A 14,057-nucleotide genomic window follows, 5' to 3' on the forward strand; every position below is an offset into this window, starting at 1 on the left:
ATGATGACTGCGAAGATGTGTACGGGCGAACAGACGTTCAACTTCTGAGCGACTGTCCACCCAGATGAACCAAAGGGCTACCAGTAATATCTCCTCAAAGACCGTTCAGCGAACGTTACCGCATATGGGCCTCTGCAGCAGGCGTCTGGTTCATCTACTTACGCTGACTGCTGTTCATCGGCGAAGAAGACTGGTATTAGCACGTCTTTTAAACCAGTTGAGAATCTGTGGGACCACCTCGATCGGGCTGTTCGCGTCATGGTTTCTCAGTCGAGAAACCTAGCATAGATGGCCACGACACTGAAGTCGGTATGGCCCCACATACTTGTTGGTAACTTCCAGAACGTCATCAACTCTCTTATTGCACGTTTGCGCTGCAAAAGGTGGTTTTTGAGGCTTTTGTCAGGTGCTCACATTAGTGTGACTGGACCGTGTAGAAACATAAAGATTCCTTACATACTGTGCTCGTCTTCATAAGACGATATGTCAGCCAAGTGAAAAACTTTTATGCTGTTTAAAATGGTATCGATTTATAAAATATACAACCCAGTGAATATTTAAAATCTAATTATAATCCTGTACGTAACCAAACCTACATGACCGCGTAGAAAATAACGTTCCCTAACGCTGTGGTACACAGATCGTCACAAGTACATGTTACAAAACTGAGCAGCGCTAAACGAAACGAGATTGATCATCTCTCCAAAATACACTGGTGTGCAAAACTTAAGGAAAAGTAACTCACGCATAATGTGTCACTGCCAAGTAACATAAATGATGCAACTTGGACCATGCATAGAAAGAAGTCTTACAGTACAGTATACACAGTAACTGAAAGAAATATCAATGAGACGAAAGAAATGACACTTTGCAATCCTAAAGAGACGCTCATTGGGAAGGAGTGCAGTGTTACAATAACGTTGACCGGTGAATGTACTGTGTTCAAAGATTTGGAGGTCAGTACGACGATGCAACATTATTTCTTCCCACACCTTAACGCCTGAACCACCGAACTGATCATGTTCGACAGTGTTACTGCATTCATTAGGGCTCCCATCTCTCGCCATACGAAGGTATGACCGGCATTGTCCGCATTAAGAACCATATCATGCTTTTTGTAATGTCCAAGGAATCATTATCAAACGTGATGACTTAAGAATAATTATTCTATTTAAATAAAACTGACGTTTCTATTCATCTCAATGCGTATTTCTTTCAGTTATCTTCTGTACTGTAATCTAGAAGTTCTTCCTATGTTTGGCCCAAGTTTCATTGAGCTGTTTATCTTGGCAGTGACACATCATGCGAAATTACTTTCGTCCTTGAGTTTTGCACATCAATGATCACCTAAACACGATCATCAAACAATTTCTTCTATCAGTTGTGTGAATTGCAATGTCATTTGTCCCAGGGTCACTTCCTGCTCGTAACGGACATTATCAACACAGTAAGGAAACATAGAACTGCTGGTCAGGGTAAAGATTCTCGTAGCCCAGGCCTCTTACTGCTTCCGAGACCTTACCTAAATAGATCTGTTGCATGCTGTCACTATGTACATTGCATACCGCCTTTGGACAAATAGTGTATAAGGGCAGAGACAAAAATTAATGTCAACTGCTATGAACAACACGCTATGCAAAGTGGACGTATATGTAGTAAAACTTGCTTCTAGTACATAACGAGGGTGCCAACCTGAACACGGGACTACGAGTCTACTAACAAATCCTGTCAAGGTTTATTCAATTTATGTGCAGGAAAACGGAGAAAACTCCACGCTGAAAAGTACTGGCGCAGAAACTGACTCGCAACTTACTGCTCTGTGTATCTGCAATCGCCAGTGTCATCAAGAAATCTGTGGAGATGACAACTTTCGTCCAGACATTCAGTTGATAATCGCAGAACTTAGTCATCGTAACAACAAGTTATGCACGCAGGAATTTCATTTCTTTATATTTTTTACAGCTGATATTATCAATTATGCGAATGTTCTCAAGTCTTTGCAAGACAACAGTGAAAGCGATCCTTGTTTAAGCTTTCGGCAAATACGGCTGTCAGAACTTGTAAAGCGAAGTGATTAACGCAAGTAGGAGGAGAGACAATCAAGAAGGGGGAGAATATTTGCCGAACTCATTAACAAGTTAAACAAGATTACTTTACGAATTAACAGTAATTAAGATAATGAATACTAAATCAATAGGCATAAGTAAATAAATCAGAGTAAAGTCCAGAAATGCACTGTAATAAACGACGGTGTACAAGAAAAGCGTAAAAATAGGCAACTTTGTGTTAACTATTTTACTTCTCTCGTTTTGTAACTTCCTTTTTTATCATTTTTTTCTCTTCTTTCGTTAGTTATCACTTTGCCTCTAACGTAACAGTTACTTCACGTTTTTCTTTTACGCAACCCATTTGACTGGTATTTGACGTACTTCTTAAATATATGAAAAGTAAAGTCAACTTTTTTAGCGTGTGTTTAACACGTAGAATGTTGGCTAATGTTTACGGCTGTATTTCGCCAGGAAAAAATGTGATAACAATACACAGTTAAAAACTACAAACTAAATTCTACAGTATAAAATTAAAATATCTAATCATAAGCCAGGCAGTTTCCGTGAAACAGCGAACTGCTAATACACATGAGTACTCCCTTTACGAATGAAAAGTCTTTCCATTCGAATATTCATAGGAGCGTTCTCAGGAATCAAGCATTCATTGGAAAGCGGTAATCACATTTGGATAGCGAGTATGGGAAGACTTGAATCGAGAAACACGAGAAAATAACTTGACAAAGTAAGAAAAAAGGCTTTTGCAGTGAAAATACAGATTGAACTCTACTGAAGCGCTGGATACCTACGGATACATGTTACCCTAAGCCAGTGGTTCCCCAATCTTTCTGAAACCACTACCCCTGACTGAAATCGGATGTTGACTATTATCCCCACCCCGTCCACGCATCATCATTATCATCATCATCATTAGCACCGAACTGTATTATAGAATGAAAAAAATTTTCTTTGGACACATTTATTTTTAAAATGATGAAAGACAAATTATATTTAGCTTTTAGGTTTCTTACACCACGAACTAATGAGCCAATGAGTAACTGATACTGCTTCTTTCTAACAACGTGTTTTTTTTATGATGAAGCAGTTCTCAGAGCAACGCGTGTGCTACCTACAACTCATCCTCAGAAAAGAATGCTAAATGTCCACTTTGAGGGCAGACACTTATTACAAAACACGCTTTCTCTGCATCATTCCTCCCCCTCATTGCTTTACCCAACATCCTGTACCTCATTTAAAATAAAACGAGTTATAATGTCTGCACTATACTTACTGTTTGTAGATCACTTGATTACTGGACTCCGTAGTTTTGAAAGGCAGAAATCGGAAGACTTGAGGCTGCTAGCGTCTTCTGTCTCACTGCTGCTACTACTAATACTAATACTAATAATAATAAGGCCCGGGAAAAGAATAGGCCTCCGGTATGTTCTGCCAGTCGTAAAAGGCGACGATAAGAACAAACCACTAATAGGGCTAACCCCCCTTTAGTGTGATTAGTTGGTTCAGGACAGAACTAAAGAAGCCTCGGACAAGCGCCGTCATGGTCGGGGACGACGCTTGAACCCTATGCCCGCCCACAATGGTAACGACACTGCTAGCCAACTGGAAAATGATTTAAATCCAAATAGAGGTGTTTTGCAGGATATGCTTCCTGCAACCACCCTAGAAGGAAAACAAAGACAGAGGATGAGATGGTCAGATGAAGTTAATCGACACCTCATGTTCTGTTATTACCAAGCAACAAACCTAGGAACCAACACAACTGGATACAGATCACAAGTATACACAACATTTATTACCAGATACCCAGAATTAAAATTTTTAACAGAACAACGACTAGCTGATCAGATCCGTGTAATAATCAAAAATAACAGGATACCCCAGTCAGAATTAGAAAACATCAAACAACAAGTACAACAAATACTGGAACAAAATAATGTGCAATCAGAAGAAGAAGAAAATACAGTAATGGACTCAAACATCCCAGAGCAAACAAACAAAGAACAATACGCACCAATTAAACAATCAGAGGAAAACGAAATCTTAAGACAGCCACCAGAACAAGCACAAATAGAACACGAAGTGACACACATGTTAGATATAGAAGAAAAATTTCAGCTGACATATATAGAATACAAAGACACAAATACAGACATAAGACCATTCTTGCATAGACCACCAAATAACCCACAAGTCGAAACAACAATAAAAACTATCAACACAATCATACACAACAAAATAAATGAAAACACAACTATGGAAGAGTTACAACTACTGGTTTATATAGGAGCACTCACTACACTAAATATACACACTAGACAGAGATCAGAACCACCCAACACACAGAAGAAACCCACAAAACCAGCATGGCAACACAGGCTACAGATCAGAATAGAAAAACTGAGAAAAGACATCGGACAGCTAACACAATTTATAAGAAATGAAATCTCGGAAAAAAACGGAAAAGGTTAGGTAAAATCTCACAACAAGAAGCGACAGAGCAATTAGACGAAAAGAAGCAGAAATTACAAGCATTAGCCAAACGACTCAGAAGATACAAAAAAAGTGAAAATAGAAGGAAACAAAACCAAACATTCAACACAAACCAAAAGAAATTTTACCAGACAATAGATAACACACACATTAAAATAAACAATCCACCAAACATAACAGACATGGAACACTTCTGGAGCAACATATGGTCTAACCCGGTACAACATAACAGGCATGCACGGTGGATACAAGCAGAAACAGACACGTACAAGATGATACCACAAATGCCTGAAGTGATAATTTTGCAAAATGAAGTCACCCAAGCAATTAATTCTACTCACAATTGGAAAGCCGCTGGAAATGATAAAATAGCAAATTTCTGGTTAAAGAAGTTTACCTCAACACATTCACATCTAACTAAATTATTTAACAGTTACATTGCAGACCCATACACATTCCCTGATACACTTGCACATGGAATAACTTATCTGAAACCTAAAGATCAAGCAGAAACAGCGAACCCAGCTAAATATCGCCCCATAACATGCCTACCAACAATATACAAAATATTAACTTCAATCATTAAACAGAAATTAATGACACATACAACACAGAACAAAATTATAAATGAAGAACAAAAAGGCTGTTGCAAAGGAGCACGAGGATGTAAAGAGCAACTGATAATAGATGCAGAGGTGACATATCAAGCTAAAACTAAACAAAGGTCGATACACTACGCATACATTGATTACCAAAAAGCTTTTGATAGTGTACCCCACTCATGGTTACTACAAATATTGGAAATATACAAAGTAGATCCTAAATTGATACAGTTCCTAAACATAGTAATGAAAAATTGGAAAACCACACTTAATATCCAAACAAATTCAAATAATATCACATCACAGCCAATACAGATTAAGCGTGGAATATACCAAGGAGACTCATTAAGTCCTTTCTGGTTCTGCCTTGCTCTGAACCCACTATCCAACATGCTAAATAATACAAATTATGGATACAATATTACTGGAACATACCCACACAAAATCACACATTTGCTATACATGGATGATCTAAAACTACTGGCAGCAACAAATCAACAACTCAACCAATTACTAAAGATAACAGAAGTATTCAGCAATGATATAAGTATGGCTTTTGGAACAGACAAATGTAAGAAAAATAGCATAGTCAAGGGAAAACACACTAAACAAGAAGATTACATATTGGATAACCACAGCGACTGCATAGAAGCAATGGAAAAAACAGATGCCTATAAATATCTAGGATACAGACAAAAAATAGGAATAGATAATACAAATATTAAAGAAGAACTAAAAGAAAAATATAGACAAAGACTAACAAAAATACTGAAAACAGAATTGACAGCAAGAAACAAGACCAAAGCTATAAATACTTATGCCATACCAATATTGACCTACTCATTTGGAGTAGTGAAATGGAGTAACACAGACCTAGAAGCACTCAATACACTTACACGATCACAATGCCATAAATATAGAATACATCACATACATTCAGCAACAGAAAGATTCACATTAAGCAGAAAGGAAGGAGGAAGGGGATTTATCGATATAAAAAACCTACATTATGGACAGGTAGACAATTTAAGAAAATTCTTTATAGAACGAGCAGAAACTAGCAAAATACACAAAGCAATCACTCATATAAATACATCGGCTACACCACTACAATTTCATAACCACCTCTACAACCCTTTAGACCACATAACATCAACAGATACGAAGAAAGTAAATTGGAAAAAGAAAACACTTCTTGGCAAGCACCCGTATCATCTAACACAGCCACACATCGATCAAGACGCATCCAACACATGGCTAAGAAAAGGCAATATATACAGTGAGACGGAAGGATTCATGATTGCAATACAGGATCAAACAATAAACAGTAGATATTACAGCAAGCATATTATTAAAGATCCCAATACCACAACAGATAAATGCAGACTTTGTAAACAACAAATAGAAACAGTAGATCACATCACAAGCGGATGTACAATACTAGCAAATACAGAATACCCAAGAAGACATGACAATGTCGCAAAAATAATACATCAACAGCTTGCCTTACAACATAAACTTTTAAAACAACAAGTTCCTACATACAAGTATGCACCACAAAATGTACTGGAGAATGATGAATACAAATTATACTGGAACAGAACCATTATAACAGATAAAACAACGCCACATAACAAACCTGACATCATACTCACCAATAAAAAGAAGAAATTAACACAACTAATCGAAATATCCATACCCAATACAACAAATATACAAAAGAAAACAGGAGAAAAAATTGAAAAATACATCCAACTGGCTGAGGAAGTCAAAGACATGTGGCATCAGGATAAAGTTGACATCATACCAATTATTGTATCAACTACAGGAGTCATACCACACAATATCCACCAGTACATCAATGCAATACAGCTACATCCAAACACATATATACAACTACAGAAATCCGTAATTATTGATACATGTTCAATTACCCGAAAGTTCCTAAATGCAATATAACACATACCGTACAGTTAATAGGAAGTGACGCTTGATCAAGGTCCGCGTCACTTTCCATTCTCAACCAGACTTAACGTCTGAGAAAGTAAAGAAATAATAATAATAACAAAAAGCGTCGGCCCTATAGCAATGTAGTAGCCATTACAAAGTTACTGTTGTGTTGAGCGTCACTTAGTTCTGTTATTGTTGCGAAATGAATAATTACACAAATTTTGGTCTATAGCGGAAACTACAGATAACTCGGAGAAAACATTTTCCTGAGATATTTAAGTATATGTGATACATATGTGTCTCGGTCATATTGTTATGAATGCATGACACAAAGTATAAAGTACATGAGTAGTGGATGGACTCTGTGAAGATGATGTTCATCCATTCGTTTCACATGCTGTAACCTCCATCACATTCTGACACGCATTAACGCTAGAATTTGAAAAAAATTGTAATTATTGGTAACTTACGTAATTATTATCATTGCAGTCTCAGGAAACAGTGATAAAAGTAATGTTATTTTAAAAATAATTTAGTTTCGTTACAGAAACACAATCGAACCCCTTCTGTTTTTACCCCTCAGAAAATTTCATTTTATCTCGAGGGGGAGGGGAATTACCACGACAGAAGCGAAGATATTACAATAAATACACGACATGTTAAACAAAGCATTTGAAATATTTGTAAACCAGGAAAATTCATATGTGTGACAGTATGTCAACTTGAAAAAAGAAAACAAGTTTTTAAGAACGCACAAGCAGCAAATAATGATAAAGTTAGATTGCGCCAGTTGCACAGGCTGTTCCAGAATGACGTTCTAAAAATTTGGGGACAAACAAGAAAAAAACTGTCAGTAAGCATAGGCTCTAAAGTGCACACCTTAAGAGCTATGAATAGTTGTACAACAGAGGAGATGGGTTTCACAGTGGCGAAGATGAACAAGTGCTCTTAGCTCTCAAGGTATGAATTTAGAGCCCATGTTTAGTGAAACGTTTTTTCTTCTTTTGGTCTAAGGAACCTGTCCCAAAATTTTTAAAATGTTCTGAAGCACCTTGTACGACAAAAGCATACAACAGAAATTTTTAGTATGTTATAGTGAAATAACATTTATGATGTTGGCTGCAGATATTATACGTATTGGTGAATAATTCAGAATTTGTTAATTCCTATTAAGCAAAAAAAAGATAATCAGAAATATAGTTTGTAGCATATCACAATATCTATTCCTCTCCTGCTTAATTACAAAGTTACTCATTCCGTGACAGAGTGCGTTGACAAAATCTCTTCTGCTCTCCATCAGATACGTATTTAAATATTCTCTTAACACAATTTCGTCGCTCTCTCCCCATCCTCCTGCAAATGATTTTCTAGAACGTTCGCCATACGTCAGCGATATTTTTGGTCTCTTTTTTAGCATGTACCTCCTCGAAGTCACTGTTAATTACTCTTTCGCTTTGTTATTTCTATTTATTTTCATGCAATCAAATGAGCTAATTTCACAAGATTAAGAGCGTACCTCAGAAGCAGATACCTTCAGAAGCTGCGCGTTTCGACCGGCGGTCTCCGCTTACCGGCCTGTGTAGCTTGAGGTGGCCCCTGACGACGCACCTTTAGGCTGCCCGCAGAGCTCGCCTGTCGAGATGTTTGCTAGACAGCGCGGCGCCCGGCTTGCGGCCTGGCCTCTCTGCCCTGTGGGGAAACAAGCTTATGCAATCTCCTTAATGACGCCTAATTCAGGTCTACAGTAGCAATTTAAACTGGATTTGACAGAGCTTCGTCTTGCTCTGTGGAGAAACAAGCGGTAATTACTGAGTCGGCTGCCGTGAAATCAAAGGCTTGTCTCGGGCACAGCCAGTGTGCGTCGGATGCGTATGTGCGTGCGTGCGGCTGTGTGTGTGTGTGTGTGTGAGAGAGAGAGAGAGAGAGAGAGAGAGAGAGAGAGAGAGAGAGAAGGGATGTTAGGAGGGGAGAGGAGAGAGATGCAGAGAGAAACACACAGAGAAGTGGCGTCGTCGCTAAAGAGGATAAACTGTTTCCACAAACGGGCGTTCCCGCCCATTCCACTGCGACGACATGCGCTCATTTTTCACTGCCGGTCTCTCAACTCGGGCGTGGCAGCTGCAGGCTCTTCTTTCCAGCCATCAAGAACTTTTAACTGTTTCGCGTGACGTTATAGCTGACCGTTTTTCTGCCTTTCTCTAACCCTGCATGCTTCCTATCGTTCAAAACTTCTTCAGCATGACAGAAATTTCAGATTTACACTATCGCACTCAAATATACACTATTGCAAAGGGCTCAACTACATGTTGCTCAAGAGGGAAATGTTACAGTACACTTTAACTCGATTTAAATAGATGGCATTTGACACCTAGCGGGTTCGACTGTTCGCGCCGGCAATACAACGACGTAAGCCTGGTATTATCGGCTTCAACCGTGTTGCCATTTCTTTCTTCGTCAGATTCTTGAGAATCGCCTCACTTTTATTGAGCTCTTCTCAAATCAAATATCCCGAAGATTTTCCTTTGGTGATTAGAATAAAAAAATCAGAGGGTACAAGATAGGGACTATAAGGCGGATGCGGTACACGGATAATATTGAATTGAGTCAGAAACTGCATGACTTGATCTGCAACACGAGGCCGACAATTGTCGTGATGAAGTTGTCACCCAGTCCCAGAAAGTTCTGGTCGTTTCGTTAATATGTCCTCATTTTAGCCAATACTGACGTGTAGTACGCTGCTGTAACGGTAGTACGAGGGCGGAGGGGGGGGGGGGACTCCATACTCGTTAATCATTCCATGACAGTCAAAAAATTTGACCACCATCACTTCCCCTCCAGATGAAACATGGAACAACTTTCACCTTTTTTTATGTTGGAAAACCTGGTGATGTCCACACCGTGCTGGCTCATTTTCCTTCAGGTTCATAATGATGTAACCATGACTCATCACCGGTGAAATTCGATTCCAAAAACGCATCTCGTCCATCAACAAACAGGCGCGGCACCTCACAGCTTGCCTTCATTTGCACAGCCTTTTATTCGGGAGTGAACGGAAGTAGCACTCAGTCGAAAGAAACGCGGATCATATGGAGAAAATCATGCATCATTGTAAAGACACTGTCATATGAAATTCTCAACATTTCACTGAGGTTACGTAATGTTACCTGCCGATCCTCACGGATAATCATAGTAGCTGTGTTGATGCCGACTTCAGTCACAGCAAAAGCCGAAACACTAGGCCCACCTTGCTTAACACAGACAAGTCGGCCTTCTTTGAATTCCTCAAACCACCTAAACATTGTTACACGAAGTAGTGCAATTTCACCGTACGCTTACTGCAGCTTTTCCTGAGTTTCAGTGGCTATATAGTTTAAACGAAAACAGAATTTTATTGCATGGTATTGCTCCTATCGCTTCATCTCCATTGTCTGGTAAGCGAAATGCAAAGAGCGTCTACAAAATAAAACAGAGCATTACTACCAACCTACCGAAACGAGAGTGCTGCCGCCCATGAAAATTATGTATAAAAACACGCTCTTCTCAGAAATTCATGGTACAGATAGGAAATTATCACGGAAGCTACAGGAAAAACCAATCTCCCTCTTTGTTGATCAGCCCTCGTGTTTTACACTTCATGCTCGTTACGAGTCAAACACTGAAAAAAATGGGGACATATGCTGTTTTCCAGAATTTGTACATAGCAAACGTAATGCGATCCTAACCTACGGGAAAATCAGTTGTCGAACAAGTATTTTGGTTTCAAACAAAAACTAAGTATTTCAGTGAGTTTGATAATTTTCTAGATCTAACGATATAATCTTGATCAGTACCACAACTGCAGTAATGTATATTTATTAAGTCAAGACTGGTTTCGTTCAGTGAACATCATCAGATTACTCTGCCAGTACCCTTCACAACAAATCCTCACAGAATTGTACCAGTATTGTGACTCAAGAAGTCGAATTATCTTTCGTATCGTTTAAGGCACATTCTGGAACATGACGAGTACACAAACGCTCCGTCGAAGCACAGCGAGCAGAGAGTGCAAGCAAAATGGCACACTGTGCTCACCCTGTTCATTTACACGTCACATGTACAATGAGTGCTGGGCACTGTGCCAGTCTCGAGCAGTTTCGTGAAAACGTGACCACAAACTCCTCGATCTGTTACCCAACGGTTGAAGTTGTCTACCGTATTCCCTACAAGCAGCAGCAACGTTTCTTTTTACAAAACCCGTACACAAACACCAGACGTTGCGACGTGTTTAAATGATACGGTAGAATTGCCCAACGAATCACTGTCACAGTAGAAAAATTGTATTACGTAAATTCAGGCACAACGTAAAAAAGGGCAATTGGTAAATAAACCCATAGCAACTGTAATACTAGCGTGCAGAAAGAAAACTTATCCCATTCATAAGCTCTATTTGTGTAATCATGAAAAATTGGACACTTTTTATTTACAACGTTTTATTCTAATAAGCCTGTACTATCACCCACTAACATATGTACTATTACTCTTGTATATGTGCACCATCCTTGTGTGTGTACATATATGATGGGGGTGCAAATGCAGATATTTCCATTGATGACTGACGACATTGTACTGAATTACATTACGTCACTATTTACTTGATTTGCAGGCTAATAATTGTGTTACGAGTACTATGTTTTAAGGTCGGTTAATACCTCCAAGTATTCGTGGCACGAACGAGCCATTAAGGTTTATTTTCCCCTGGGCAACATGTCAAGTATAGATGTGTGGACACGTGGACGCAAAACGCACAGTCTACACGGTCTGGCTCAGTCACTTCACGCCGCGGTTACGGCCGTGCAGAAAACATCAGCTAGTAAATTATGTGCTGTGTTTGTGGGAAGATCGTTATATACAGAGGGTAAACAACTAACATACTTAAATGGGTACACATTAAGGTGGCAATTATCTCAATGTCTGTACATATACTCCTAGCACCGGACACCAAACTGTATCGTTTAGAAGTTTACCTAGAGTACCACACCGCCAACCCCTCCTCTCACCTTTTTCTCTTTTCCATTACATTTGTGGACAATGCGCAGCAAGAACGAATTTCGACACCTCTATGTATAAACTTCAGCTTATCACATTTTGTCACCAAAGTCACTACGTGACAACTATGGGTGGAAGTAATACACAAGGTCAGGTAGCTGAGACAGGTCACGCCAAAATGATACCAGAACAAGAAAGTATATCGAAGTGCGGTTATCGTTAAGTTAATGCGGAAAATGTAGGAAGCTAATTATTTAGCGTATAGTGCAAATCACAATTTATAAAGGACACTAGTAAAGCACATAAATTCGTAAATGCATAAAAAGAATAGAAATAAAAGTTACAATCACAAAAATAAACATAAGTATAAATAAAGCTACAAATACACATATAAAGACACAAGTCTTCTTCAGTTTATAACAAAATGAGATGCACACCACACACATGTTTCCAGGTTACTAACACAATTTATGGCCTCTTCGGTCGCATTCAGCAAATCAGCAGTCTGGCCGTGGTACTTTCTAATAGGACATTCTTCGACGATGTGTCGAATCGCTAGCGTTTCAGCACCACAGCCACAACCAGGAGACGTAAACATGTGCCACTTATACATGGAGTCCGCCCATCTTCAGTGGTCTGTTCTTAACTATTCAGCTCGCTCCACACTCTTCTGATAAGAACAAACCCTGGCGGTTTTTTGGATATGCACTGGATCTCTCTGGGGTGTGCCAAGAAAGCCCTTTCCCACTCTCTACACCAACATTCTGTCACGTCGAAGTCGTTTCGCTGTAGGTCTACAGCAATAACAATAGGGGAATTTTTTGACCGAAATCTGTTAGTATTTACATCGTCAGAGAAATCGCTAGCCAACGGACGGGTGTAGTTTTTTTGTCCCAGATATCATCCTCACGGTTCTATTCAATTCCACGTCAGTTTTTTTTTTCGTATGAGCACTATTTATCCGTGTAGATCAGTCCCAGGCCAGATGCACGTAGAGTGGATGCCGTAGAGCCCCTACTTGCGCCACATAGTTTTTCAGTTATATTGCTTCTGGTTCGTAGATCAGCTGCTGTTTTTCTCAGTTGCTGTTCGTAACTAAGTGTCCTATGCAAGATGACTTCCACATACCGTATTTCGGTGTCATATTCTCGGAGAGTAAATGGTTTTTAATATAAACCGCTAGCACTTTATTTCTAATTTAATTATTGAAATGAAAACATTTATATTGTGTCTTTGTCGGGCTCAGTAATAGCCTCCAATTCCGAAAATAGCTATTCATGGCAAAAGATGGTATATCAGTGTGCTTTCGGTTTCCTCCATGTCCCTGTTGGATGGCCGGTGCCCAATTGACAGCATACCCAAATTTTAAAGCTATAGTTTCAGGCATACTAGCACCGAACATGCTAAACAGTAGCGGTGGCTGTTCTGATCCCTGTGGAAAACATTATTGAGTTTCCTTAGTTTCCTTGTTTCGTCTTCGATAGTAACATCGAGTGTTCTATCCGGAAAGTAATTTCGCAGCTATAAAAATTAAGAATTTCTTTGGTAAGTCAGAAAAAATTGGCAATGTTGTCCGCTATAACTTAACGAAAATCTCCCCTTGATATAATCACAACATGTAAATATTTCAGGTGGCTTCTCTTAGATGACTCAACCTATCTTTCTTATCACATCTTTAAAAAAAATTAGGTCTTTGGTTTTCTAAGGTAATCTTTCGTGTGCTGCACAACAAATCGACCACCATTGGGATTATTCGAGCGTGTTTGTGACACGCAGCTATTTAACGTATCCGCGACAAAGCACGTAGGTCTGCTCTGAATCTTCTCGGACTATTCCAAAATTTTAATTTTATAGTTTTGCAAGATCACAGACTGACTGACAGTATTATGGATGAGACTGTTGTCAGCAACTTCCTTCGTGAATG

Source organism: Schistocerca nitens, chromosome 4, assembly GCF_023898315.1.
Source record: "Schistocerca nitens isolate TAMUIC-IGC-003100 chromosome 4, iqSchNite1.1, whole genome shotgun sequence".
NCBI lineage: Eukaryota > Metazoa > Arthropoda > Insecta > Orthoptera > Acrididae > Schistocerca > Schistocerca nitens.